The 26,951-nt window shown below is 51.1% G+C and overlaps 25 non-coding genes across 25 annotated transcripts; all 25 read left to right on the forward strand.

The window, feature by feature from the left end:
• The first annotated feature begins 514 nt into the window (after nt 1-514).
• Nucleotides 515-585, forward strand: TRNAG-CCC (transfer RNA glycine (anticodon CCC)). Its single transcript has one exon. It is a non-coding gene; the product is annotated as a tRNA-Gly (tRNA).
• Nucleotides 586-1,568: 983 nt separating this feature from the next.
• TRNAG-CCC (transfer RNA glycine (anticodon CCC)) lies at nt 1,569-1,639 on the forward strand. Its single transcript has one exon. It is a non-coding gene; the product is annotated as a tRNA-Gly (tRNA).
• A 983-nt stretch (nt 1,640-2,622) lies between these two features.
• On the forward strand, nt 2,623-2,693 carry TRNAG-CCC (transfer RNA glycine (anticodon CCC)). Its single transcript has one exon. It is a non-coding gene; the product is annotated as a tRNA-Gly (tRNA).
• Nucleotides 2,694-5,558: 2,865 nt separating this feature from the next.
• Nucleotides 5,559-5,629, forward strand: TRNAG-CCC (transfer RNA glycine (anticodon CCC)). The gene has a single exon. It is a non-coding gene; the product is annotated as a tRNA-Gly (tRNA).
• A 2,222-nt stretch (nt 5,630-7,851) lies between these two features.
• TRNAG-CCC (transfer RNA glycine (anticodon CCC)) lies at nt 7,852-7,922 on the forward strand. The gene has a single exon. It is a non-coding gene; the product is annotated as a tRNA-Gly (tRNA).
• A 565-nt stretch (nt 7,923-8,487) lies between these two features.
• On the forward strand, nt 8,488-8,558 carry TRNAG-GCC (transfer RNA glycine (anticodon GCC)). The gene has a single exon. It is a non-coding gene; the product is annotated as a tRNA-Gly (tRNA).
• A 967-nt stretch (nt 8,559-9,525) lies between these two features.
• TRNAG-GCC (transfer RNA glycine (anticodon GCC)) lies at nt 9,526-9,596 on the forward strand. The gene has a single exon. It is a non-coding gene; the product is annotated as a tRNA-Gly (tRNA).
• Nucleotides 9,597-9,946: 350 nt separating this feature from the next.
• On the forward strand, nt 9,947-10,017 carry TRNAG-CCC (transfer RNA glycine (anticodon CCC)). The gene has a single exon. It is a non-coding gene; the product is annotated as a tRNA-Gly (tRNA).
• A 555-nt stretch (nt 10,018-10,572) lies between these two features.
• Nucleotides 10,573-10,643, forward strand: TRNAG-GCC (transfer RNA glycine (anticodon GCC)). Its single transcript has one exon. It is a non-coding gene; the product is annotated as a tRNA-Gly (tRNA).
• A 351-nt stretch (nt 10,644-10,994) lies between these two features.
• On the forward strand, nt 10,995-11,065 carry TRNAG-CCC (transfer RNA glycine (anticodon CCC)). The gene has a single exon. It is a non-coding gene; the product is annotated as a tRNA-Gly (tRNA).
• Nucleotides 11,066-11,620: 555 nt separating this feature from the next.
• Nucleotides 11,621-11,691, forward strand: TRNAG-GCC (transfer RNA glycine (anticodon GCC)). The gene has a single exon. It is a non-coding gene; the product is annotated as a tRNA-Gly (tRNA).
• A 2,020-nt stretch (nt 11,692-13,711) lies between these two features.
• TRNAG-CCC (transfer RNA glycine (anticodon CCC)) lies at nt 13,712-13,782 on the forward strand. Its single transcript has one exon. It is a non-coding gene; the product is annotated as a tRNA-Gly (tRNA).
• Nucleotides 13,783-14,337: 555 nt separating this feature from the next.
• TRNAG-GCC (transfer RNA glycine (anticodon GCC)) lies at nt 14,338-14,408 on the forward strand. The gene has a single exon. It is a non-coding gene; the product is annotated as a tRNA-Gly (tRNA).
• A 976-nt stretch (nt 14,409-15,384) lies between these two features.
• Nucleotides 15,385-15,455, forward strand: TRNAG-GCC (transfer RNA glycine (anticodon GCC)). Its single transcript has one exon. It is a non-coding gene; the product is annotated as a tRNA-Gly (tRNA).
• A 350-nt stretch (nt 15,456-15,805) lies between these two features.
• TRNAG-CCC (transfer RNA glycine (anticodon CCC)) lies at nt 15,806-15,876 on the forward strand. Its single transcript has one exon. It is a non-coding gene; the product is annotated as a tRNA-Gly (tRNA).
• A 2,399-nt stretch (nt 15,877-18,275) lies between these two features.
• Nucleotides 18,276-18,346, forward strand: TRNAG-GCC (transfer RNA glycine (anticodon GCC)). Its single transcript has one exon. It is a non-coding gene; the product is annotated as a tRNA-Gly (tRNA).
• Nucleotides 18,347-19,319: 973 nt separating this feature from the next.
• Nucleotides 19,320-19,390, forward strand: TRNAG-GCC (transfer RNA glycine (anticodon GCC)). Its single transcript has one exon. It is a non-coding gene; the product is annotated as a tRNA-Gly (tRNA).
• A 350-nt stretch (nt 19,391-19,740) lies between these two features.
• Nucleotides 19,741-19,811, forward strand: TRNAG-CCC (transfer RNA glycine (anticodon CCC)). The gene has a single exon. It is a non-coding gene; the product is annotated as a tRNA-Gly (tRNA).
• A 976-nt stretch (nt 19,812-20,787) lies between these two features.
• Nucleotides 20,788-20,858, forward strand: TRNAG-CCC (transfer RNA glycine (anticodon CCC)). The gene has a single exon. It is a non-coding gene; the product is annotated as a tRNA-Gly (tRNA).
• Nucleotides 20,859-21,413: 555 nt separating this feature from the next.
• On the forward strand, nt 21,414-21,484 carry TRNAG-GCC (transfer RNA glycine (anticodon GCC)). Its single transcript has one exon. It is a non-coding gene; the product is annotated as a tRNA-Gly (tRNA).
• Nucleotides 21,485-22,460: 976 nt separating this feature from the next.
• On the forward strand, nt 22,461-22,531 carry TRNAG-GCC (transfer RNA glycine (anticodon GCC)). Its single transcript has one exon. It is a non-coding gene; the product is annotated as a tRNA-Gly (tRNA).
• Nucleotides 22,532-22,881: 350 nt separating this feature from the next.
• Nucleotides 22,882-22,952, forward strand: TRNAG-CCC (transfer RNA glycine (anticodon CCC)). Its single transcript has one exon. It is a non-coding gene; the product is annotated as a tRNA-Gly (tRNA).
• Nucleotides 22,953-23,507: 555 nt separating this feature from the next.
• On the forward strand, nt 23,508-23,578 carry TRNAG-GCC (transfer RNA glycine (anticodon GCC)). The gene has a single exon. It is a non-coding gene; the product is annotated as a tRNA-Gly (tRNA).
• A 976-nt stretch (nt 23,579-24,554) lies between these two features.
• On the forward strand, nt 24,555-24,625 carry TRNAG-GCC (transfer RNA glycine (anticodon GCC)). The gene has a single exon. It is a non-coding gene; the product is annotated as a tRNA-Gly (tRNA).
• Nucleotides 24,626-26,638: 2,013 nt separating this feature from the next.
• Nucleotides 26,639-26,709, forward strand: TRNAG-CCC (transfer RNA glycine (anticodon CCC)). The gene has a single exon. It is a non-coding gene; the product is annotated as a tRNA-Gly (tRNA).
• The last annotated feature ends 242 nt before the right edge of the window (nt 26,710-26,951 follow it).

Raw genomic sequence — 26,951 nt, forward strand, 5'->3', positions numbered from 1 at the left:
CGCCATCCTCATGTCACTGCAGTGCTCTGTTAAATCAGCTGCTCTGGGCTGCAATGGTCCAGAGCACTGTAGCGCCAGTGTGCAGCATGTAAGGCATTGGTGGTTCAGTGGTAGAATTCTCGCCTGCCGCGCGGGAGGCCCGGGTTTGATTCCCGGCCAATGCATGAGCGTTTTGCACATGTACCTTTCGTTGACTTTGAAGCATCGTGAAAAGGAAGAGACCAAACAAAAAAACAAGCCTTGATTGCCTTGCTTGCCTTATTTCTGCTACTAGCGATCACTCTGCTGATCCCTTTTAGAAGAAGGGGCCGCTGCGCCTTGACTGGAAGCAGGGCAATCTCAGATTATGCAAACAGCTCATAGAGGCCCAGCCCGAGTAGGTGCCAGTCTCACACGTCTGCAAAGGCCTTCAATGAGGCTTTCAGCAGAAGTCAAGAGTTTACGAGTGACCATTCGCATGGAACTGGCAGGTGTGTTAAATCAAGCGCTCTACCGCAGTAATGCTGCTTGTCAGGCATTGGTAGTTCAGTGGTAGAATTCTCGCTTCCCAAGCGGGAGGCCCGGGTTCGATTCCCGGCCAATGCATGGCACTTTTGTAGACGTGTCTCTTGATATTTTAAAAGGCATGGGAAAAGAAAAATGGAAACGGTAGATATGATGATTGCATTGCTTGTCTGTTTTCTGCGCAAAGAAAGCACTCTGCTGCCCTCTTTTAGCAGAAGATGGAACGGCAGTTTCAACTTAAGGCGGGAAACCTATTATGCAAATAATTCCCAGAAGACCCCAGAAGCCCAGATTGAAAGGGTGTCAGCCTCGTGTGGCTGCAAAGATATCCCCTGAGTCCTGCGGTAGAAGTCTGGCTTTCCTGAGGCACGGTGCTCAGGGAACTGCACTCAGAGTAGCGACCCATACAAAGGCCACCCTCATCTACCAGTGTGCTTGCCTCTGTCCACTTTTCCTGTCTATAGAACCTGGCCGTTCGTGGCCGTTCGTGGCCAAGTGAGTGAGAAGGACTGCCAGGGCAGCGCAGCTCCCATTCACCCACCGGAGCTGGCGCCATCCTCATGTCACTGCAGTGCTCTGTTAAATCAGCTGCTCTGGGCTGCAATGGTCCAGAGCACTGTAGCGCCAGTGTGCAGCATGTAAGGCATTGGTGGTTCAGTGGTAGAATTCTCGCCTGCCGCGCGGGAGGCCCGGGTTTGATTCCCGGCCAATGCATGAGCGTTTTGCACATGTACCTTTCGTTGACTTTGAAGCATCGTGAAAAGGAAGAGACCAAACAAAAAAACAAGCCTTGATTGCCTTGCTTGCCTTATTTCTGCTACTAGCGATCACTCTGCTGATCCCTTTTAGAAGAAGGGGCCGCTGCGCCTTGACTGGAAGCAGGGCAATCTCAGATTATGCAAACAGCTCATAGAGGCCCAGCCCGAGTAGGTGCCAGTCTCACACGTCTGCAAAGGCCTTCAATGAGGCTTTCAGCAGAAGTCAAGAGTTTACGAGTGACCATTCGCATGGAACTGGCAGGTGTGTTAAATCAAGCGCTCTACCGCAGTAATGCTGCTTGTCAGGCATTGGTAGTTCAGTGGTAGAATTCTCGCTTCCCAAGCGGGAGGCCCGGGTTCGATTCCCGGCCAATGCATGGCACTTTTGTAGACGTGTCTCTTGATATTTTAAAAGGCATGGGAAAAGAAAAATGGAAACGGTAGATATGATGATTGCATTGCTTGTCTGTTTTCTGCGCAAAGAAAGCACTCTGCTGCCCTCTTTTAGCAGAAGATGGAACGGCAGTTTCAACTTAAGGCGGGAAACCTATTATGCAAATAATTCCCAGAAGACCCCAGAAGCCCAGATTGAAAGGGTGTCAGCCTCGTGTGGCTGCAAAGATATCCCCTGAGTCCTGCGGTAGAAGTCTGGCTTTCCTGAGGCACGGTGCTCAGGGAACTGCACTCAGAGTAGCGACCCATACAAAGGCCACCCTCATCTACCAGTGTGCTTGCCTCTGTCCACTTTTCCTGTCTATAGAACCTGGCCGTTCGTGGCCGTTCGTGGCCAAGTGAGTGAGAAGGACTGCCAGGGCAGCGCAGCTCCCATTCACCCACCGGAGCTGGCGCCATCCTCATGTCACTGCAGTGCTCTGTTAAATCAGCTGCTCTGGGCTGCAATGGTCCAGAGCACTGTAGCGCCAGTGTGCAGCATGTAAGGCATTGGTGGTTCAGTGGTAGAATTCTCGCCTGCCGCGCGGGAGGCCCGGGTTTGATTCCCGGCCAATGCATGAGCGTTTTGCACATGTACCTTTCGTTGACTTTGAAGCATCGTGAAAAGGAAGAGACCAAACAAAAAAACAAGCCTTGATTGCCTTGCTTGCCTTATTTCTGCTACTAGCGATCACTCTGCTGATCCCTTTTAGAAGAAGGGGCCGCTGCGCCTTGACTGGAAGCAGGGCAATCTCAGATTATGCAAACAGCTCATAGAGGCCCAGCCCGAGTAGGTGCCAGTCTCACACGTCTGCAAAGGCCTTCAATGAGGCTTTCAGCAGAAGTCAAGAGTTTACGAGTGACCATTCGCATGGAACTGGCAGGTGTGTTAAATCAAGCGCTCTACCGCAGTAATGCTGCTTGTCAGGCATTGGTAGTTCAGTGGTAGAATTCTCGCTTCCCAAGCGGGAGGCCCGGGTTCGATTCCCGGCCAATGCATGGCACTTTTGTAGACGTGTCTCTTGATATTTTAAAAGGCATGGGAAAAGAAAAATGGAAACGGTAGATATGATGATTGCATTGCTTGTCTGTTTTCTGCGCAAAGAAAGCACTCTGCTGCCCTCTTTTAGCAGAAGATGGAACGGCAGTTTCAACTTAAGGCGGGAAACCTATTATGCAAATAATTCCCAGAAGACCCCAGAAGCCCAGATTGAAAGGGTGTCAGCCTCGTGTGGCTGCAAAGATATCCCCTGAGTCCTGCGGTAGAAGTCTGGCTTTCCTGAGGCACGGTGCTCAGGGAACTGCACTCAGAGTAGCGACCCATACAAAGGCCACCCTCATCTACCAGTGTGCTTGCCTCTGTCCACTTTTCCTGTCTATAGAACCTGGCCGTTCGTGGCCGTTCGTGGCCAAGTGAGTGAGAAGGACTGCCAGGGCAGCGCAGCTCCCATTCACCCACCGGAGCTGGCGCCATCCTCATGTCACTGCAGTGCTCTGTTAAATCAGCTGCTCTGGGCTGTAATGGTCCAGAGCACTGTAGCGCCAGTGTGCAGCATGTAAGGCATTGGTGGTTCAGTGGTAGAATTCTTGCCTGCCACGCGGGAGGCCCGGGTTCGATTCCCGGCCAATGCATGGCACTTTTGTAGACGTGTCTCTTGATATTTTAAAAGGCATGGGAAAAGAAAAATGGAAACGGTAGATAAGATGATTGCATTGCTTGTCTGTTTTCTGCGCAAAGAAAGCACTCTGCTGCCCTCTTTTAGCAGAAGATGGAACGGCAGTTTCAACTTAAGGCGGGAAACCTATTATGCAAATAATTCCCAGAAGACCCCAGAAGCCCAGATTGAAAGGGTGTCAGCCTCGTGTGGCTGCAAAGATATCCCCTGAGTCCTGCGGTAGAAGTCTGGCTTTCCTGAGGCACGGTGCTCAGGGAACTGCACTCAGAGTAGCGACCCATACAAAGGCCACCCTCATCTACCAGTGTGCTTGCCTCTGTCCACTTTTCCTGTCTATAGAACCTGGCCGTTCGTGGCCGTTCGTGGCCAAGTGAGTGAGAAGGACTGCCAGGGCAGCGCAGCTCCCATTCACCCACCGGAGCTGGCGCCATCCTCATGTCACTGCAGTGCTCTGTTAAATCAGCTGCTCTGGGCTGCAATGGTCCAGAGCACTGTAGCGCCAGTGTGCAGCATGTAAGGCATTGGTGGTTCAGTGGTAGAATTCTTGCCTGCCACGCGGGAGGCCCGGGTTCGATTCCCGGCCAATGCATGGCACTTTTGTAGACGTGTCTCTTGATATTTTAAAAGGCATGGGAAAAGAAAAATGGAAACGGTAGATAAGATGATTGCATTGCTTGTCTGTTTTCTGCGCAAAGAAAGCACTCTGCTGCCCTCTTTTAGCAGAAGATGGAACGGCAGTTTCAACTTAAGGCGGGAAACCTATTATGCAAATAATTCCCAGAAGACCCCAGAAGCCCAGATTGAAAGGGTGTCAGCCTCGTGTGGCTGCAAAGATATCCCCTGAGTCCTGCGGTAGAAGTCTGGCTTTCCTGAGGCACGGTGCTCAGGGAACTGCACTCAGAGTAGCGACCCATACAAAGGCCACCCTCATCTACCAGTGTGCTTGCCTCTGTCCACTTTTCCTGTCTATAGAACCTGGCCGTTCGTGGCCGTTCGTGGCCAGTGAGTGAGAAGGACTGCCAGGGCAGCGCAGCTCCCATTCACCCACCGGAGCTGGCGCCATCCTCATGTCACTGCAGTGCTCTGTTAAATCAGCTGCTCTGGGCTGCAATGGTCCAGAGCACTGTAGCGCCAGTGTGCAGCATGTAAGGCATTGGTGGTTCAGTGGTAGAATTCTCGCCTGCCACGCGGGAGGCCCCGGTTCGATTCCCGGCCAATGCATGGCACTTTTGTAGACGTGTCTCTTGATATTTTAAAAGGCATGGGAAAAGAAAAATGGAAACGGTAGATAAGATGATTGCATTGCTTGTCTGTTTTCTGCGCAAAGAAAGCACTCTGCTGCCCTCTTTTAGCAGAAGATGGAACTGCAGTTTCAACTTAAGGCGGGAAACCTTCTATTATGCAAATAATTCCCAGAAGACCCCAGAAGCCCAGATTGAAAGGGTGTCAGCCTCGTGTGGCTGCAAAGATATCCCCTGAGTCCTGCAGTAGAAGTCTGGCTTTCCTGAGGCACGGTGCTCAGGGAACTGCACTCAGAGTAGCGACCCATACAAAGGCCACCCTCATCTACCAGTGTGCTTGCCTCTGTCCACTTTTCCTGTCTATAGAACCTGGCCGTTCGTGGCCAAGTGAGTGAGAAGGACTGCCAGGGCAGCGCAGCTCCCATTCACCCACCGGAGCTGGCGCCATCCTCATGTCACTGCAGTGCTCTGTTAAATCAGCTGCTCTGGGCTGCAATGGTCCAGAGCACTGTAGCGCCAGTGTGCAGCATGTAAGGCATTGGTGGTTCAGTGGTAGAATTCTCGCCTGCCACGCGGGAGGCCTGGGTTCGATTCCCGGCCAATGCATGAGCATTTTGCACATGTACCTTTCGTTGACTTTGAAGCATCGTGAAAAGGAAGAGACCAAACAAAAAAACAAGCCTTGCTTGCCTTATTTCTGCTACTAGCGATCACTCTGCTGATCCCTTTTAGAAGAAGGGGCCGCTGCGCCTTGACTGGAAGCAGGGCAATCTCAGATTATGCAAACAGCTCATAGAGGCCCAGCCCGAGTAGGTGCCAGTCTCACACGTCTGCAAAGGCCTTCAATGAGGCTTTCAGCAGAAGTCAAGAGTTTACGAGTGACCATTCGCATGGAACTGGCAGGTGTGTTAAATCAAGCGCTCTACCGCAGTAATGCTGCTTGTCAGGCATTGGTAGTTCAGTGGTAGAATTCTCGCTTCCCAAGCGGGAGGCCCGGGTTCGATTCCCGGCCAATGCATGGCACTTTTGTAGACGTGTCTCTTGATATTTTAAAAGGCATGGGAAAAGAAAAATGGAAACGGTAGATATGATGATTGCATTGCTTGTCTGTTTTCTGCGCAAAGAAAGCACTCTGCTGCCCTCTTTTAGCAGAAGATGGAACGGCAGTTTCAACTTAAGGCGGGAAACCTATTATGCAAATAATTCCCAGAAGACCCCAGAAGCCCAGATTGAAAGGGTGTCAGCCTCGTGTGGCTGCAAAGATATCCCCTGAGTCCTGCGGTAGAAGTCTGGCTTTCCTGAGGCACGGTGCTCAGGGAACTGCACTCAGAGTAGCGACCCATACAAAGGCCACCCTCATCTACCAGTGTGCTTGCCTCTGTCCACTTTTCCTGTCTATAGAACCTGGCCGTTCGTGGCCGTTCGTGGCCAGTGAGTGAGAAGGACTGCCAGGGCAGCGCAGCTCCCATTCACCCACCGGAGCTGGCGCCATCCTCATGTCACTGCAGTGCTCTGTTAAATCAGCTGCTCTGGGCTGCAATGGTCCAGAGCACTGTAGCGCCAGTGTGCAGCATGTAAGGCATTGGTGGTTCAGTGGTAGAATTCTTGCCTGCCACGCGGGAGGCCCGGGTTCGATTCCTGGCCAATGCATGGCACTTTTGTAGACGTGTCTCTTGATATTTTAAAAGGCATGGGAAAAGAAAAATGGAAACGGTAGATAAGATGATTGCATTGCTTGTCTGTTTTCTGCGCAAAGAAAGCACTCTGCTGCCCTCTTTTAGCAGAAGATGGAACGGCAGTTTCAACTTAAGGCGGGAAACCTATTATGCAAATAATTCCCAGAAGACCCCAGAAGCCCAGATTGAAAGGGTGTCAGCCTCGTGTGGCTGCAAAGATATCCCCTGAGTCCTGCGGTAGAAGTCTGGCTTTCCTGAGGCACGGTGCTCAGGGAACTGCACTCAGAGTAGCGACCCATACAAGGGCCACCCTCATCTACCAGTGTGCTTGCCTCTGTCCACTTTTCCTGTCTATAGAACCTGGCCGTTCGTGGCCAAGTGAGTGAGAAGGACTGCCAGGGCAGCGCAGCTCCCATTCACCCACCGGAGCTGGCGCCATCCTCATGTCACTGCAGTGCTCTGTTAAATCAGCTGCTCTGGGCTGCAATGGTGCAGAGCACTGTAGCGCCAGTGTGCAGCATGTAAGGCATTGGTGGTTCAGTGGTAGAATTCTCGCCTGCCACGCGGGAGGCCCCGGTTCGATTCCCGGCCAATGCATGGCACTTTTGTAGACGTGTCTCTTGATATTTTAAAAGGCATGGGAAAAGAAAAATGGAAACGGTAGATAAGATGATTGCATTGCTTGTCTGTTTTCTGCGCAAAGAAAGCACTCTGCTGCCCTCTTTTAGCAGAAGATGGAACTGCAGTTTCAACTTAAGGCGGGAAACCTTCTATTATGCAAATAATTCCCAGAAGACCCCAGAAGCCCAGATTGAAAGGGTGTCAGCCTCGTGTGGCTGCAAAGATATCCCCTGAGTCCTGCAGTAGAAGTCTGGCTTTCCTGAGGCACGGTGCTCAGGGAACTGCACTCAGAGTAGCGACCCATACAAAGGCCACCCTCATCTACCAGTGTGCTTGCCTCTGTCCACTTTTCCTGTCTATAGAACCTGGCCGTTCGTGGGCAAGTGAGTGAGAAGGACTGCCAGGGCAGCGCAGCTCCCATTCACCCACCGGAGCTGGCGCCATCCTCATGTCACTGCAGTGCTCTGTTAAATCAGCTGCTCTGGGCTGCAATGGTCCAGAGCACTGTAGCGCCAGTGTGCAGCATGTAAGGCATTGGTGGTTCAGTGGTAGAATTCTCGCCTGCCACGCGGGAGGCCTGGGTTCGATTCCCGGCCAATGCATGAGCGTTTTGCACATGTACCTTTCGTTGACTTTGAAGCATCGTGAAAAGGAAGAGACCAAACAAAAAAACAAGCCTTGCTTGCCTTATTTCTGCTACTAGCGATCACTCTGCTGATCCCTTTTAGTAGAAGGGGCCGCTGCGCCTTGACTGGAAGCAGGGCAATCTCAGATTATGCAAAACGCTCATAGAGGCCCAGCCCGAGTAGGTGCCAGTCTCACACGTCTGCAAAGGCCTTCAATGAGGCTTTCAGCAGAAGTCAAGAGTTTACGAGTGATCATTCGCATGGAACTGGCAGGTGTGTTAAATCAAGCGCGCTACCGCAGTAATGATGCTTGTCAGGCATTGGTAGTTCAGTGGTAGAATTCTCGCTTCCCAAGCGGGAGGCCCGGGTTCGATTCCCGGCCAATGCATGGCACTTTTGTAGACGTGTCTCTTGATATTTTAAAAGGCATGGGAAAAGAAAAATGGAAACGGTAGATAAGATGATTGCATTTCTTGTCTGTTTTCTGCGCAAAGAAAGCACTCTGCTGCCCTCTTTTAGCAGAATATGGAACTGCAGTTTCAACTTAAGGCGGGAAACCTTCTATTATGCAAATAATTCCCAGAAGACCCCAGAAGCCCAGATTGAAAGGGTGTCAGCCTCGTGTGGCTGCAAAGATATCCCCTGAGTCCTGCGGTAGAAGTCTGGCTTTCCTGAGGCACGGTGCTCAGGGAACTGCACTCAGAGTAGCGACCCATACAAAGGCCACCCTCATCTACCAGTGTGCTTGCCTCTGTCCACTTTTCCTGTCTATGGAACCTGGCCGTTCGTGGCTGTTCGTGGCCAAGTGAGTGAGAAGGACTGCCAGGGCAGCGCAGCTCCCATTCACCCACCGGAGCTGGCGCCATCCTCATGTCACTACAGTGCTCTGTTAAATCAGCTGCTCTGGGCTGCAATGGTCCAGAGCACTGTAGCGCCAGTGTACAGCATGTAAGGCATTGGTGGTTCAGTGGTAGAATTCTCGCCTGCCACGCGGGAGGCCCGGGTTCGATTCCCGGCCAATGCATGAGCGTTTTGCACATGTACCTTTCGTTGACTTTGAAGCATCGTGAAAAGGAAGAGACCAAACAAAAAAACAAGCCTTGCTTGCCTTATTTCTGCTACTAGCGATCACTCTGCTGATCCCTTTTAGTAGAAGGGGCCGCTGCGCCTTGACTGGAAGCAGGGCAATCTCAGATTATGCAAACAGCTCATAGAGGCCCAGCCCGAGTAGGTGCCAGTCTCACACGTCTGCAAAGGCCTTCAATGAGGCTTTCAGCAGAAGTCAAGAGTTTACGAGTGACCATTCGCATGGAACTGGCAGGTGTGTTAAATCAAGTGCTCTACCGCAGTAATGCTGCTTGTCAAGCATTGGTAGTTCAGTGGTAGAATTCTCGCTTCCCAAGCGGGAGGCCCTGGTTCGATTCTCGGCCAATGCATGGCACTTTTGTAGACGTGTCTCTTGATATTTTAAAAGGCATGGGAAAAGAAAAATGGAAACGGTAGATAAGATGATTGCATTGCTTGTCTGTTTTCTGCGCAAAGAAAGCACTCTGCTGCCCTCTTTTAGCAGAAGATGGAACTGCAGTTTCAACTTAAGGCGGGAAACCTTCTATTATGCAAATAATTCCCAGAAGACCCCAGAAGCCCAGATTGAAAGGGTGTCAGCCTCGTGTGGCTGCAAAGATATCCCCTGAGTCCTGCGGTAGAAGTCTGGCTTTCCTGAGGCACGGTGCTCAGGGAACTGCACTCAGAGTAGCGACCCATACAAAGGCCACCCTCATCTACCAGTGTGCTTGCCTCTGTCCACTTTTCCTGTCTATAGAACCTGGCCGTTCGTGGCCAAGTGAGTGAGAAGGACTGCCAGGGCAGCGCAGCTCCCATTCACCCACCGGAGCTGGCGCCATCCTCATGTCACTGCAGTGCTCTGTTAAATCAGCTGCTCTGGGCTGCAATGGTCCAGAGCACTGTAGCGCCAGTGTGCAGCATGTAAGGCATTGGTGGTTCAGTGGTAGAATTCTCGCCTGCCACGCGGGAGGCCCGGGTTCGATTCCCGGCCAATGCATGAGTGTTTTGCACATGTACCTTTCGTTGACTTTGAAGCATTGTGAAAAGGAAGAGACCAAACAAAAAAACAAGCCTTGATTGCCTTGCTTGCCTTATTTCTGCTACTAGCGATCACTCTGCTGATCCCTTTTAGTAGAAGGGGCCGCTGCGCCTTGACTGGAAGCAGGGCAATCTCAGATTATGCAAACAGCTCATAGAGGCCCAGCCCGAGTAGGTGCCAGTCTCACACGTCTGCAAAGGCCTTCAATGAGGCTTTCAGCAGAAGTCAAGAGTTTACGAGTGACCATTCGCATGGAACTGGCAGGTGTGTTAAATCAAGCGCTCTACCGCAGTAATGCTGCTTGTCAAGCATTGGTAGTTCAGTGGTAGAATTCTCGCTTCCCAAGCGGGAGGCCCGGGTTCGATTCCCGGCCAATGCATGGCACTTTTTTAGACGTGTCTCTTGATATTTTAAAAGGCATGGGAAAAGAAAAATGGAAACGGTAGATAAGATGATTGCATTGCTTGTCTGTTTTCTGCGCAAAGAAAGCACTCTGCTGCCCTCTTTTAGCAGAAGATGGAACTGCAGTTTCAACTTAAGGCGGGAAACCTTCTATTATGCAAATAATTCCCAGAAGACCCCAGAAGCCCAGATTGAAAGGGTGTCAGCCTCGTGTGGCTGCAAAGATATCCCCTGAGTCCTGCGGTAGAAGTCTGGCTTTCCTGAGGCACGGTGCTCAGGGAACTGCACTCAGAGTAGCGACCCATACAAAGGCCACCCTCATCTACCAGTGTGCTTGCCTCTGTCCACTTTTCCTGTCTATAGAACCTGGCCGTTCGTGGCCAAGTGAGTGAGAAGGACTGCCAGGGCAGCGCAGCTCCCATTCACCCACCGGAGCTGGCGCCATCCTCATGTCACTGCAGTGCTCTGTTAAATCAGCTGCTCTGGGCTGAAATGGTCCAGAGCACTGTAGCGCCAGTGTGCAGCATGTAAGGCATTGGTGGTTCAGTGGTAGAATTCTCGCCTGCCACGCGGGAGGCCCGGGTTCGATTCCCGGCCAATGCATGAGCGTTTTGCACATGTACCTTTCGTTGACTTTGAAGCATCGTGAAAAGGAAGAGACCAAACAAAAAAAACAAGCCTTGATTGCCTTGCTTGCCTTATTTCTGCTACTAGCGATCACTCTGCTGATCCCTTTTAGAAGAAGGGGCCGCTGCGCCTTGACTGGAAGCAGGGCAATCTCAGATTATGCAAACAGCTCATAGAGGCCCAGCCCGAGTAGGTGCCAGTCTCACACGTCTGCAAAGGCCTTCAATGAGGCTTTCAGCAGAAGTCAAGAGTTTACGAGTGACCATTCGCATGGAACTGGCAGGTGTGTTAAATCAAGCGCTCTACCGCAGTAATGCTGCTTGTCAGGCATTGGTAGTTCAGTGGTAGAATTCTCGCTTCCCAAGCGGGAGGCCCGGGTTCGATTCCCGGCCAATGCATGGCACTTTTGTAGACGTGTCTCTTGATATTTTAAAAGGCATGGGAAAAGAAAAATGGAAACGGTAGATATGATGATTGCATTGCTTGTCTGTTTTCTGCGCAAAGAAAGCACTCTGCTGCCCTCTTTTAGCAGAAGATGGAACTGCAGTTTCAACTTAAGGCGGGAAACCTTCTATTATGCAAATAATTCCCAGAAGACCCCAGAAGCCCAGATTGAAAGGGTGTCAGCCTCGTGTGGCTGCAAAGATATCCCCTGAGTCCTGCAGTAGAAGTCTGGCTTTCCTGAGGCACGGTGCTCAGGGAACTGCACTCAGAGTAGCGACCCATACAAAGGCCACCCTCATCTACCAGTGTGCTTGCCTCCGTCCACTTTTCCTGTCTATAGAACCTGGCCGTTCGTGGCCAAGTGAGTGAGAAGGACTGCCAGGGCAGCGCAGCTCCCATTCACCCACCGGAGCTGGCGCCATCCTCATGTCACTGCAGTGCTCTGTTAAATCAGCTGCTCTGGGCTGCAATGGTCCAGAGCACTGTAGCGCCAGTGTGCAGCATGTAAGGCATTGGTGGTTCAGTGGTAGAATTCTCGCCTGCCACGCGGGAGGCCCGGGTTCGATTCCCGGCCAATGCATGAGCGTTTTGCACATGTACCTTTCGTTGACTTTGAAGCATCGTGAAAAGGAAGAGACCGAACAAAAAAACAAGCCTTGATTGCCTTGCTTGCCTTATTTCTGCTACTAGCGATCACTCTGCTGATCCCTTTTAGTAGAAGGGGCCGCTGCGCCTTGACTGGAAGCAGGGCAATCTCAGATTATGCAAACAGCTCATAGAGGCCCAGCCCGAGTAGGTGCCAGTCTCACACGTCTGCAAAGGCCTTCAATGAGGCTTTCAGCAGAAGTCAACAGTTTACGAGTGACCATTCGCATGGAACTGGCAGGTGTGTTAAATCAAGTGCTCTACCGCAGTAATGCTGCTTGTCAGGCATTGGTAGCTCAGTGGTAGAATTCTCGCTTCCCAAGTGGGAGGCCCGGGTTCGATTCCCGGCCAATGCATGGCACTTTTGTAGACGTGTCTCTTGATATTTTAAAAGGCATGGGAAAAGAAAAATGGAAACGGTAGATAAGATGATTGCATTGCTTGTCTGTTTTCTGCGCAAAGAAAGCACTCTGCTGCCCTCTTTTAGCAGAAGATGGAACGGCAGTTTCAACTTAAGGCGGGAAACCTATTATGCAAATAATTCCCAGAAGACCCCAGAAGCCCAGATTGAAAGGGTGTCAGCCTTGTGTGGCTGCAAAGATATCCCCTGAGTCCTGCGGTAGAAGTCTGGCTTTCCTGAGGCACGGTGCTCAGGGAACTGCACTCAGAGTAGCGACCCATACAAAGGCCACCCTCATCTACCAGTGTGCTTGCCTCTGTCCACTTTTCCTGTCTATAGAACCTGGCCGTTCGTGGCCAAGTGAGTGAGAAGGACTGCCAGGGCAGCGCAGCTCCCATTCACCCACCGGAGCTGGCGCCATCCTCATGTCACTGCAGTGCTCTGTTAAATCAGCTGCTCTGGCCTGCAATGGTCCAGAGCACTGTAGCGCCAGTGTGCAGCATGTAAGGCATTGGTGGTTCAGTGGTAGAATTCTCGCCTGCCACGCGGGAGGCCCGGGTTTGATTCCCGGCCAATGCATGGCACTTTTGTAGACGTGTCTCTTGATATTTTAAAAGGCATGGGAAAAGAAAAATGGAAACGGTAGATAAGATGATTGCATTGCTTGTCTGTTTTCTGCGCAAAGAAAGCACTCTGCTGCCCTCTTTTAGCAGAAGATGGAACTGCAGTTTCAACTTAAGGCGGGAAACCTTCTATTATGCAAATAATTCCCAGAAGACCCCAGAAGCCCAGATTGAAAGGGTGTCAGCCTCGTGTGGCTGCAAAGATATCCCCTGAGTCCTGCGGTAGAAGTCTGGCTTTCCTGAGGCACGGTGCTCAGGGAACTGCACTCAGAGTAGCGACCCATACAAAGGCCACCCTCATCTACCAGTGTGCTTGCCTCTGTCCACTTTTCCTGTCTATAGAACCTGGCCGTTCGTGGCCAAGTGAGTGAGAAGGACTGCCAGGGCAGCGCAGCTCCCATTCACCCACCGGAGCTGGCGCCATCCTCATGTCACTGCAGTGCTCTGTTAAATCAGCTGCTCTGGGCTGCAATGGTCCAGAGCACTGTAGCGCCAGTGTGCAGCATGTAAGGCATTGGTGGTTCAGTGATAGAATTCTCGCCTGCCACGCGGGAGGCCCGGGTTCGATTCCCGGCCAATGCATGAGCGTTTTGCACATATACCTTTCGTTGACTTTGAAGCATCGTGAAAAGGAAGAGACCGAACAAAAAAACAAGCCTTGATTGCCTTGCTTGCCTTATTTCTGCTACTAGCGATCACTCTGCTGATCCCTTTTAGTAGAAGGGGCCGCTGCGCCTTGACTGGAAGCAGGGCAATCTCAGATTATGCAAAACACTCATAGAGGCCCAGCCCGAGTAGGTGCCAGTCTCACACGTCTGCAAAGGCCTTCAATGAGGCTTTCAGCAGAAGTCAAGAGTTTACGAGTGACCATTCGCATGGAACTGGCAGGTGTGTTAAATCAAGCGCTCTACCGCAGTAATGCTGCTTGTCAAGCATTGGTAGTTCAGTGGTAGAATTCTCGCTTCCCAAGCGGGAGGCCCGGGTTCGATTCCCGGCCAATGCATGGCACTTTTGTAGACGTGTCTCTTGATATTTTAAAAGGCATGGGAAAAGAAAAATGGAAACGGTAGATAAGATGATTGCATTGCTTGTCTGTTTTCTGCGCAAAGAAAGCAATCTGCTGCCCTCTTTTAGCAGAAGATGGAACTGCAGTTTCAACTTAAGGCGGGAAACCTTCTATTATGCAAATAATTCCCAGAAGACCCCAGAAGCCCTAATTGAAAGGGTGTCAGCCTCGTGTGGCTGCAAAGATATCCCCTGAGTCCTGCGGTAGAAGTCTGGCTTTCCTGAGGCACGGTGCTCAGGGAACTGCACTCAGAGTAGCGACCCATACAAAGGCCACCCTCATCTACCAGTGTGCTTGCCTCTGTCCACTTTTCCTGTCTATAGAACCTGGCCGTTCGTGGCCAAGTGAGTGAGAAGGACTGCCAGGGCAGCGCAGCTCCCATTCACCCACCGGAGCTGGCGCCATCCTCATGTCACTGCAGTGCTCTGTTAAATCAGCTGCTCTGGGCTGTAATGGTCCAGAGCACTGTAGCGCCAGTGTGCAGCATGTAAGGCATTGGTGGTTCAGTGGTAGAATTCTCGCCTGCCACGCGGGAGGCCCGGGTTCGATTCCCGGCCAATGCATGAGCGTTTTGCACATGTACCTTTCATTGACTTTGAAGCATCGTGAAAAGGAAGAGACCAAACAAAAAAACAAGCCTTGATTGCCTTGCTTGCCTTATTTCTGCTACTAGCGATCACTCTGCTGATCCCTTTTAGTAGAAGGGGCCGCTGCGCCTTGACTGGAAGCAGGGCAATCTCAGATTATGCAAACAGCTCATAGAGGCCCAGCCCGAGTAGGTGCCAGTCTCACACGTCTGCAAAGGCCTTCAATGAGGCTTTCAGCAGAAGTCAAGAGTTTACGAGTGACCTTTCGCATGGAACTGGCAGGTGTGTTAAATCAAGCGCTCTACCGCAGTAATGCTGCTTGTCAAGCATTGGTAGTTCAGTGGTAGAATTCTCGCTTCCCAAGCGGGAGGCCCGGGTTCGATTCCCAGCCAATGCATGGCACTTTTGTAGACGTGTCTCTTGATATTTTAAAAGGCATGGGAAAAGAAAAATGGAAACGGTAGATAAGATGATTGCATTGCTTGTCTGTTTTCTGCGCAAAGAAAGCACTCTGCTGCCCTCTTTTAGCAGAAGATGGAACTGCAGTTTCAACTTAAGGCGGGAAACCTTCTATTATGCAAATAATTCCCAGAAGACCCCAGAAGCCCAGATTGAAAGGGTGTCAGCCTCGTGTGGCTGCAAAGATATCCCCTGAGTCCTGCGGTAGAAGTCTGGCTTTCCTGAGGCACGGTGCTCAGGGAACTGCACTCAGAGTAGCGACCCATACAAAGGCCACCCTCATCTACCAGTGTGCTTGCCTCTGTCCACTTTTCCTGTCTATAGAACCTAGCCGTTCGTGGCCAAGTGAGTGAGAAGGACTGCCAGGGCAGCGCAGCTCCCATTCACCCACCGGAGCTGGCGCCATCCTCATGTCACTGCAGTGCTCTGTTAAATCAGCTGCTCTGGGCTGCAATGGTCCAGAGCACTGTAGCGCCAGTGTGCAGCATGTAAGGCATTGGTGGTTCAGTGGTAGAATTCTCGCCTGCCATGCGGGAGGCCCGGGTTCGATTCCCGGCCAATGCATGAGCATTTTGCACATGTACCTTTCGTTGACTTTGAAGCATCGTGAAAAGGAAGAGACCAAACAAAAAAACAAGCCTTGATTGCCTTGCTTGCCTTATTTCTGCTACTAGCGATCACTCTGCTGATCCCTTTTAGTAGAAGGGGCCGCTGCGCCTTGACTGGAAGCAGGGCAATCTCAGATTATGCAAACAGCTCATAGAGGCCCAGCCCGAGTAGGTGCCAGTCTCACACGTCTGCAAAGGCCTTCAATGAGGCTTTCAGCAGAAGTCAAGAGTTTACGAGTGACCATTCGCATGGAACTGGCAGGTGTGTTAAATCAAGCGCTCTACCGCAGTAATGCTGCTTGTCAAGCATTGGTAGTTCAGTGGTAGAATTCTCGCTTCCCAAGCGGGAGGCCCGGGTTCGATTCCCGGCCAATGCATGGCACTTTTGTAGACGTGTCTCTTGATATTTTAAAAGGCATGGGAAAAGAAAAATGGAAACGGTAGATAAGATGATTGCATTGCTTGTCTGTTTTCTGCGCAAAGAAAGCACTCTGCTGCCCTCTTTTAGCAGAAGATGGAACTGCAGTTTCAACTTAAGGCGGGAAACCTTCTATTATGCAAATAATTCCCAGAAGACCCCAGAAGCCCAGATTGAAAGGGTGTCAGCCTCGTGTGGCTGCAAAGATATCCCCTGAGTCCTGCGGTAGAAGTCTGGCTTTCCTGAGGCACGGTGCTCAGGGAACTGCACTCAGAGTAGCGACCCATACAAAGGCCACCCTCATCTACCAGTGTGCTTGCCTCTGTCCACTTTTCCTGTCTATAGAACCTGGCCGTTCGTGGCCAAGTGAGTGAGAAGGACTGCCAGGGCAGCGCAGCTCCCATTCACCCACCGGAGCTGGCGCCATCCTCATGTCACTGCAGTGCTCTGTTAAATCAGCTGCTCTGGCCTGAAATGGTCCAGAGCACTGTAGCGCCAGTGTGCAGCATGTAAGGCATTGGTGGTTCAGTGGTAGAATTCTCGCCTGCCACGCGGGAGGCCCGGGTTCGATTCCCGGCCAAGGCATGAGTGTTTTGCACATGTACCTTTCGTTGACTTTGAAGCATCGTGAAAAGGAAGAGACCAAACAAAAAAACAAGCCTTGATTGCCTTGCTTGCCTTATTTCTGCTACTAGCGATCACTCTGCTGATCCCTTTTAGTAGAAGGGGCCGCTGCGCCTTGAATGGAAGCAGGGCAATCTCAGATTATGCAAACAGCTCATAGAGGCCCAGCCCGAGTAGGTGCCAGTCTCACACGTCTGCAAAGGCCTTCAATGAGGCTTTCAGCAGAAGTCAAGAGTTTACGAGTGACCATTCGCATGGAACTGGCAGGTGTGTTAAATCAAGTGCTCTACCGCAGTAATGGTGCTTGTCAGGCATTGGTAGTTCAGTGGTAGAATTTTCGCTTCCCAAGCTGGAGGCCCGGGTTCGATTCCCGGCCAATGCATGGCACTTTTGTAGACGTGTCTCTTGATATTTTAAAAGGCATGGGAAAAGAAAAATGGAAACGGTAGATAAGATGATTGCATTGCTTGTCTGTTTTCTGCGCAAAGAAAGCACTCTGCTGCCCTCTTTTAGCAGAAGATGGAACTGCAGTTTCAACTTAAGGCGGGAAACCTTCTATTATGCAAATAATTCCCAGAAGACCCCAGAAGCCCAGATTGAAAGGGTGTCAGCCTCGTGTGGCTGCAAAGATATCCCCTGAGTCCTGCAGTAGAAGTCTGGCTTTCCTGAGGCACGGTGCTCAGGGAACTGCACTCAGAGTAGCGACCCATGCAAAGGCCACCCTCATCTACCAGTGTGCTTGCCTCTGTCCACTTTTCCATGTACCTTGTACATGTACCTTTCGTTGACTTTGAAGCATCGTGAAAAGGAAGAGACCAAACAAAAAAACAAGCCTTGATTGCCTTGCTTGTCTTATTTCTGCTACTAGCGATCACTCTGCTGATCCCTTTTAGTAGAAGGGGCCGCTGCGCCTTGACTGGAAGCAGGGCAATCTCAGATTATGCAAACAGCTCATAGAGGCCCAGCCCGAGTAGGTGCCAGTCTCACACGTCTGCAAAGGCCTTCAATGAGGCTTTCAGCAGAAGTCAAGAGTTTACGAGTGACCATTCGCATGGAACTGGCAGGTGTGTTAAATCAAGCGCTCTACCGCAGTAATGCTGCTTGTCAAGCATTGGTAGTTCAGTGGTAGAATTCTCGCTTCCCAAGCGGGAGGCCCGGGTTCGATTCCCAGCCAATGCATGGCACTTTTGTAGACGTGTCTCTTGATATTTTAAAAGGCATGGGAAAAGAAAAATGGAAACGGTAGATAAGATGATTGCATTGCTTGTCTGTTTTCTGCGCAAAGAAAGCACTCTGCTGCCCTCTTTTAGCAGAAGATGGAACTGCAGTTTCAACTTAAGGCGGGAAACCTTCTATTATGCAAATAATTCCCAGAAGACCCCAGAAGCCTAGATTGAAAGGGTGTCAGCCTCGTGTGGCTGCAAAGATATCCCCTGAGTCCTGCGGTAGAAGTCTGGCTTTCCTGAGGCACGGTGCTCAGGGAACTGCACTCAGAGTAGCGACCCATACAAAGGCCACCCTCATCTACCAGTGTGCTTGCCTCTGTCCACTTTTCCTGTCTATAGAACCTAGCCGTTCGTGGCCAAGTGAGTGAGAAGGACTGCCAGGGCAGCGCAGCTCCCATTCACCCACCGGAGCTGGCGCCATCCTCATGTCACTGCAGTGCTCTGTTAAATCAGCTGCTCTGGGCTGCAATGGTCCAGAGCACTGTAGCGCCAGTGTGCAGCATGTAAGGCATTGGTGGTTCAGTGGTAGAATTCTCGCCTGCCACGCGGGAGGCCCGGGTTCGATTCCCGGCCAATGCATGAGCATTTTGCACATGTACCTTTCGTTGACTTTGAAGCATCGTGAAAAGGAAGAGACCAAAGAAAAAAACAAGCCTTGATTGCCTTGCTTGCCTTATTTCTGCTACTAGCGATCACTCTGCTGATCCCTTTTAGTAGAAGGGGCCGCTGCGCCTTGACTGGAAGCAGGGCAATCTCAGATTATGCAAAACGCTCATAGAGGCCCAGCCCGAGTAGGTGCCAGTCTCACACGTCTGCAAAGGCCTTCAATGAGGCTTTCAGCAGAAGTCAAGAGTTTACGAGTGACCATTCGCATGGAACTGGCAGGTGTGTTAAATCAAGTGCTCTACCGCAGTAATGCTGCTTGTCAGGCATTGGTAGTTCAGTGGTAGAATTCTCACTTCCCAAGCGGGAGACCCGGGTTCGATTCCCGGCCAATGCATGGCACTTTTGTAGACGTGTCTCTTGATATTTTAAAAGGCATGGGAAAAGAAAAATGGAAACGGTAGATAAGATGATTGCATTGCTTGTCTGTTTTCTGCGCAAAGAAAGCACTCTGCTGCCCTCTTTTAGCAGAAGATGGAACGGCAGTTTCAACTTAAGGCGGGAAACCTATTATGCACATAATTCCCAGAAGACCCCAGAAGCCCAGATTGAAAGGGTGTCAGCCTCGTGTGGCTGCAAAGATATCCCCTGAGTCCTGCAGTAGAAGTCTGGCTTTCCTGAGGCACGGTGCTCAGGGAACTGCACTCAGAGTAGCGACCCATACAAAGGCCACCCTCATCTACCAGTGTGCTTGCCTCTGTCCACTTTTCCTGTCTATAGAACCTGGCCGTTCGTGGCCAAGTGAGTGAGAAGGACTGCCAGGGCAGCGCAGCTCCCATTCACCCACCGGAGCTGGCGCCATCCTCATGTCACTGCAGTGCTCTGTTAAATCAGCTGCTCTGGCCTGCAATGGTCCAGAGCACTGTAGCGCCAGTGTGCAGCATGTAAGGCATTGGTGGTTCAGTGGTAGAATTCTCGCCTGCCACGCGGGAGGCCCGGGTTCGATTCCCGGCCAATGCATGAGCGTTTTGCACATGTACCTTTCGTTGACTTTGAAGCATCGTGAAAAGGAAGAGACCGAACAAAAAAACAAGCCTTGATTGCCTTGCTTGCCTTATTTCTGCTACTAGCGATCACTCTGCTGATCCCTTTTAGTAGAAGGGGCCGCTGCGCCTTGACTGGAAGCAGGGCAATCTCAGATTATGCAAACAGCTCATAGAGGCCCAGCCCGAGTAGGTGACAGTCTCACACGTCTGCAAAGGCCTTCAATGAGGCTTTCAGCAGAAGTCAAGAGTTTACGAGTGACCATTCGCATGGAACTGGCAGGTGTGTTAAATCAAGCGCTCTACCGCAGTAATGCTGCTTGTCAAGCATTGGTAGTTCAGTGGTAGAATTCTCGCTTCCCAAGCGGGAGGCCTGGGTTCGATTCCCGGCCAATGCATGGCACTTTTGTAGACGTGTCTCTTGATATTTTAAAAGGCATGGGAAAAGAAAAATGGAAACGGTAGATAAGATGATTGCATTGCTTGTCTGTTTTCTGCGCAAAGAAAGCACTCTGCTGCCCTCTTTTAGCAGAAGATGGAACTGCAGTTTCAACTTAAGGCGGGAAACCTTCTATTATGCAAATAATTCCCAGAAGACCCCAGAAGCCCAGATTGAAAGGGTGTCAGCCTCGTGTGGCTGCAAAGATATCCCCTGAGTCCTGCGGTAGAAGTCTGGCTTTCCTGAGGCACGGTGCTCAGGGAACTGCACTCAGAGTAGCGACCCATACAAAGGCCACCCTCATCTACCAGTGTGCTTGCCTCTGTCCACTTTTCCTGTCTATAGAACCTGGCCGTTCGTGGCCAAGTGAGTGAGAAGGACTGCCAGGGCAGCGCAGCTCCCATTCACCCACCGGAGCTGGCGCCATCCTCATGTCACTGCAGTGCTCTGTTAAATCAGCTGCTCTGGGCTGCAATGGTCCAGAGCACTGTAGCGCCAGTGTGCAGCATGTAAGGCATTGGTGGTTCAGTGATAGAATTCTCGCCTGCCACGCGGGAGGCCCGGGTTCGATTCCCGGCCAATGCATGAGCGTTTTGCACATATACCTTTCGTTGACTTTGAAGCATCGTGAAAAGGAAGAGACCGAACAAAAAAACAAGCCTTGATTGCCTTGCTTGCCTTATTTCTGCTACTAGCGATCACTCTGCTGATCCCTTTTAGTAGAAGGGGCCGCTGCGCCTTGACTGGAAGCAGGGCAATCTCAGATTATGCAAAACACTCATAGAGGCCCAGCCCGAGTAGGTGCCAGTCTCACACGTCTGCAAAGGCCTTCAATGAGGCTTTCAGCAGAAGTCAAGAGTTTACGAGTGACCATTCGCATGGAACTGGCAGGTGTGTTAAATCAAGCGCTCTACCGCAGTAATGCTGCTTGTCAAGCATTGGTAGTTCAGTGGTAGAATTCTCGCTTCCCAAGCGGGAGGCCCGGGTTCGATTCCCGGCCAATGCATGGCACTTTTGTAGACGTGTCTCTTGATATTTTAAAAGGCATGGGAAAAGAAAAATGGAAACGGTAGATAAGATGATTGCATTGCTTGTCTGTTTTCTGCGCAAAGAAAGCAATCTGCTGCCCTCTTTTAGCAGAAGATGGAACTGCAGTTTCAACTTAAGGCGGGAAACCTTCTATTATGCAAATAATTCCCAGAAGACCCCAGAAGCCCTAATTGAAAGGGTGTCAGCCTCGTGTGGCTGCAAAGATATCCCCTGAGTCCTGCGGTAGAAGTCTGGCTTTCCTGAGGCACGGTGCTCAGGGAACTGCACTCAGAGTAGCGACCCATACAAAGGCCACCCTCATCTACCAGTGTGCTTGCCTCTGTCCACTTTTCCTGTCTATAGAACCTGGCCGTTCGTGGCCAAGTGAGTGAGAAGGACTGCCAGGGCAGCGCAGCTCCCATTCACCCACCGGAGCTGGCGCCATCCTCATGTCACTGCAGTGCTCTGTTAAATCAGCTGCTCTGGGCTGTAATGGTCCAGAGCACTGTAGCGCCAGTGTGCAGCATGTAAGGCATTGGTGGTTCAGTGGTAGAATTCTCGCCTGCCACGCGGGAGGCCCGGGTTCGATTCCCGGCCAATGCATGAGCGTTTTGCACATGTACCTTTCATTGACTTTGAAGCATCGTGAAAAGGAAGAGACCAAACAAAAAAACAAGCCTTGATTGCCTTGCTTGCCTTATTTCTGCTACTAGCGATCACTCTGCTGATCCCTTTTAGTAGAAGGGGCCGCTGCGCCTTGACTGGAAGCAGGGCAATCTCAGATTATGCAAACAGCTCATAGAGGCCCAGCCCGAGTAGGTGCCAGTCTCACACGTCTGCAAAGGCCTTCAATGAGGCTTTCAGCAGAAGTCAAGAGTTTACGAGTGACCTTTCGCATGGAACTGGCAGGTGTGTTAAATCAAGCGCTCTACCGCAGTAATGCTGCTTGTCAAGCATTGGTAGTTCAGTGGTAGAATTCTCGCTTCCCAAGCGGGAGGCCCGGGTTCGATTCCCAGCCAATGCATGGCACTTTTGTAGACGTGTCTCTTGATATTTTAAAAGGCATGGGAAAAGAAAAATGGAAACGGTAGATAAGATGATTGCATTGCTTGTCTGTTTTCTGCGCAAAGAAAGCACTCTGCTGCCCTCTTTTAGCAGAAGATGGAACTGCAGTTTCAACTTAAGGCGGGAAACCTTCTATTATGCAAATAATTCCCAGAAGACCCCAGAAGCCCAGATTGAAAGGGTGTCAGCCTCGTGTGGCTGCAAAGATATCCCCTGAGTCCTGCGGTAGAAGTCTGGCTTTCCTGAGGCACGGTGCTCAGGGAACTGCACTCAGAGTAGCGACCCATACAAAGGCCACCCTCATCTACCAGTGTGCTTGCCTCTGTCCACTTTTCCTGTCTATAGAACCTAGCCGTTCGTGGCCAAGTGAGTGAGAAGGACTGCCAGGGCAGCGCAGCTCCCATTCACCCACCGGAGCTGGCGCCATCCTCATGTCACTGCAGTGCTCTGTTAAATCAGCTGCTCTGGGCTGCAATGGTCCAGAGCACTGTAGCGCCAGTGTGCAGCATGTAAGGCATTGGTGGTTCAGTGGTAGAATTCTCGCCTGCCATGCGGGAGGCCCGGGTTCGATTCCCGGCCAATGCATGAGCATTTTGCACATGTACCTTTCGTTGACTTTGAAGCATCGTGAAAAGGAAGAGACCAAACAAAAAAACAAGCCTTGATTGCCTTGCTTGCCTTATTTCTGCTACTAGCGATCACTCTGCTGATCCCTTTTAGTAGAAGGGGCCGCTGCGCCTTGACTGGAAGCAGGGCAATCTCAGATTATGCAAACAGCTCATAGAGGCCCAGCCCGAGTAGGTGCCAGTCTCACACGTCTGCAAAGGCCTTCAATGAGGCTTTCAGCAGAAGTCAAGAGTTTACGAGTGACCATTCGCATGGAACTGGCAGGTGTGTTAAATCAAGCGCTCTACCGCAGTAATGCTGCTTGTCAAGCATTGGTAGTTCAGTGGTAGAATTCTCGCTTCCCAAGCGGGAGGCCCGGGTTCGATTCCCGGCCAATGCATGGCACTTTTGTAGACGTGTCTCTTGATATTTTAAAAGGCATGGGAAAAGAAAAATGGAAACGGTAGATAAGATGATTGCATTGCTTGTCTGTTTTCTGCGCAAAGAAAGCACTCTGCTGCCCTCTTTTAGCAGAAGATGGAACTGCAGTTTCAACTTAAGGCGGGAAACCTTCTATTATGCAAATAATTCCCAGAAGACCCCAGAAGCCCAGATTGAAAGGGTGTCAGCCTCGTGTGGCTGCAAAGATATCCCCTGAGTCCTGCGGTAGAAGTCTGGCTTTCCTGAGGCACGGTGCTCAGGGAACTGCACTCAGAGTAGCGACCCATACAAAGGCCACCCTCATCTACCAGTGTGCTTGCCTCTGTCCACTTTTCCTGTCTATAGAACCTGGCCGTTCGTGGCCAAGTGAGTGAGAAGGACTGCCAGGGCAGCGCAGCTCCCATTCACCCACCGGAGCTGGCGCCATCCTCATGTCACTGCAGTGCTCTGTTAAATCAGCTGCTCTGGCCTGAAATGGTCCAGAGCACTGTAGCGCCAGTGTGCAGCATGTAAGGCATTGGTGGTTCAGTGGTAGAATTCTCGCCTGCCACGCGGGAGGCCCGGGTTCGATTCCCGGCCAATGCATGAGTGTTTTGCACATGTACCTTTCGTTGACTTTGAAGCATCGTGAAAAGGAAGAGACCAAACAAAAAAACAAGCCTTGATTGCCTTGCTTGCCTTATTTCTGCTACTAGCGATCACTCTGCTGATCCCTTTTAGTAGAAGGGGCCGCTGCGCCTTGAATGGAAGCAGGGCAATCTCAGATTATGCAAACAGCTCATAGAGGCCCAGCCCGAGTAGGTGCCAGTCTCACACGTCTGCAAAGGCCTTCAATGAGGCTTTCAGCAGAAGTCAAGAGTTTACGAGTGACCATTCGCATGGAACTGGCAGGTGTGTTAAATCAAGTGCTCTACCGCAGTAATGGTGCTTGTCAGGCATTGGTAGTTCAGTGGTAGAATTTTCGCTTCCCAAGCTGGAGGCCCGGGTTCGATTCCCGGCCAATGCATGGCACTTTTGTAGACGTGTCTCTTGATATTTTAAAAGGCATGGGAAAAGAAAAATGGAAACGGTAGATAAGATGATTGCATTGCTTGTCTGTTTTCTGCGCAAAGAAAGCACTCTGCTGCCCTCTTTTAGCAGAAGATGGAACTGCAGTTTCAACTTAAGGCGGGAAACCTTCTATTATGCAAATAATTCCCAGAAGACCCCAGAAGCCCAGATTGAAAGGGTGTCAGCCTCGTGTGGCTGCAAAGATATCCCCTGAGTCCTGCGGTAGAAGTCTGGCTTTCCTGAGGCACGGTGCTCAGGGAACTGCACTCAGAGTAGCGACCCATACAAAGGCCACCCTCATCTACCAGTGTGCTTGCCTCTGTCCACTTTTCCTGTCTATAGAACCTGGCCGTTCGTGGCCAAGTGAGTGAGAAGGACTGCCAGGGCAGCGCAGCTCCCATTCACCCACCGGAGCTGGCGCCATCCTCATGTCACTGCAGTGCTCTGTTAAATCAGCTGCTCTGGGCTGTAATGGTCCAGAGCACTGTAGCGCCAGTGTGCAGCATGTAAGGCATTGGTGGTTCAGTGGTAGAATTCTCGCCTGCCACGCGGGAGGCCCGGGTTCGATTCCCGGCCAATGCATGAGCGTTTTGCACATGTACCTTTCGTTGACTTTGAAGCATCGTGAAAAGGAAGAGACCGAACAAAAAAACAAGCCTTGATTGCCTTGCTTGCCTTATTTCTGCTACTAGCGATCACTCTGCTGATCCCTTTTAGTAGAAGGGGCCGCTGCGCCTTGACTGGAAGCAGGGCAATCTCAGATTATGCAAACAGCTCATAGAGGCCCAGCCCGAGTAGGTGCCAGTCTCACACGTCTGCAAAGGCCTTCAATGAGGCTTTCAGCAGAAGTCAAGAGTTTACGAGTGACCATTCGCATGGAACTGGCAGGTGTGTTAAATCAAGTGCTCTACCGCAGTAATGCTGCTTGTCAGGCATTGGTAGCTCAGTGGTAGAATTCTCGCTTCCCAAGTGGGAGGCCCGGGTTCGATTCCCGGCCAATGCATGGCACTTTTGTAGACGTGTCTCTTGATATTTTAAAAGGCATGGGAAAAGAAAAATGGAAACGGTAGATAAGATGATTGCATTGCTTGTCTGTTTTCTGCGCAAAGAAAGCACTCTGCTGCCCTCTTTTAGCAGAAGATGGAACGGCAGTTTCAACTTAAGGCGGGAAACCTATTATGCAAATAATTCCCAGAAGACCCCAGAAGCCCAGATTGAAAGGGTGTCAGCCTTGTGTGGCTGCAAAGATATCCCCTGAGTCCTGCGGTAGAAGTCTGGCTTTCCTGAGGCACGGTGCTCAGGGAACTGCACTCAGAGTAGCGACCCATACAAAGGCCACCCTCATCTACCAGTGTGCTTGCCTCTGTCCACTTTTCCTGTCTATAGAACCTGGCCGTTCGTGGCCAAGTGAGTGAGAAGGACTGCCAGGGCAGCGCAGCTCCCATTCACCCACCGGAGCTGGCGCCATCCTCATGTCACTGCAGTGCTCTGTTAAATCAGCTGCTCTGGCCTGCAATGGTCCAGAGCACTGTAGCGCCAGTGTGCAGCATGTAAGGTATTGGTGGTTCAGTGGTAGAATTCTCGCCTGCCACGCGGGAGGCCCGGGTTTGATTCCCGGCCAATGCATGGCACTTTTGTAGACGTGTCTCTTGATATTTTAAAAGGCATGGGAAATGGAAACGGTAGATAAGATGATTGCATTGCTTGTCTGTTTTCTGCGCAAAGAAAGCACTCTGCTGCCCTCTTTTAGCAGAAGATGGAACTGCAGTTTCAACTTAAGGCGGGAAACCTTCTATTATGCAAATAATTCCCAGAAGACCCCAGAAGCCCAGATTGAAAGGGTGTCAGCCTCGTGTGGCTGCAAAGATATCCCCTGAGTCCTGCAGTAGAAGTCTGGCTTTCCTGAGGCACGGTGCTCAGGGAACTGCACTCAGAGTAGCGACCCATACAAAGTCCACCCTCATCTACCAGTGTGCTTGCCTCTGTCCACTTTTCCTGTCTATAGAACCTGGCCGTTCGTGGCCAAGTGAGTGAGAAGGACTGCCAGGGCAGCGCAGCTCCCATTCACCCACCGGAGCTGGCGCCATCCTCATGTCACTGCAGTGCTCTGTTAAATCAGCTGCTCTGGGCTGTAATGGTCCAGAGCACTGTAGCGCCAGTGTGCAGCATGTAAGGCATTGGTGGTTCAGTGGTAGAATTCTCACCTGCCACGCGGGAGGCCCGGGTTCGATTCCCGGCCAATGCATGAGCGTTTTGCACATGTACCTTTCATTGACTTTGAAGCATCGTGAAAAGGAAGAGACCAAACAAAAAAACAAGCCTTGATTGCCTTGCTTGCCTTATTTCTGCTACTAGCGATCACTCTGCTGATCCCTTTTAGTAGAAGGGGCCGCTGCGCCTTGACTGGAAGCAGGGCAATCTCAGATTATGCAAACAGCTCATAGAGGCCCAGCCCGAGTAGGTGCCAGTCTCACACGTCTGCAAAGGCCTTCAATGAGGCTTGCAGCAGAAGTCAAGAGTTTACGAGTGACCATTCGCATGGAACTGGCATGTGTGTTAAATCAAGCGCTCTACGGCAGTAATGCTGCTTGTCAAGCATTGGTAGTTCAGGGGTAGAATTCTCGCTTCCCAAGCGGGAGGCCCGGGTTCGATTCCCGGCCAATGCATGGCACTTTTGTAGACGTGTCTCTTGATATTTTAAAAGGCATGGGAAAAGAAAAATGGAAACGGTAGATAAGATGATTGCATTGCTTGTCTGTTTTCTGCGCAAAGAAAGCACTCTGCTGCCCTCTTTTAGCAGAAGATGGAACTGCAGTTTCAACTTAAGGCGGGAAACCTTCTATTATGCAAATAATTCCCAGAAGACCCCAGAAGCCCAGATTGAAAGGGTGTCAGCCTCGTGTGGCTG

Source organism: Ambystoma mexicanum, unplaced genomic scaffold, assembly GCF_040938575.1.
Source record: "Ambystoma mexicanum isolate Mex_15411 unplaced genomic scaffold, UKY_AmexF1_1 Mex_scaf52, whole genome shotgun sequence".
In the NCBI taxonomy this organism is placed as follows: Eukaryota; Metazoa; Chordata; class Amphibia; order Caudata; family Ambystomatidae; genus Ambystoma; species Ambystoma mexicanum.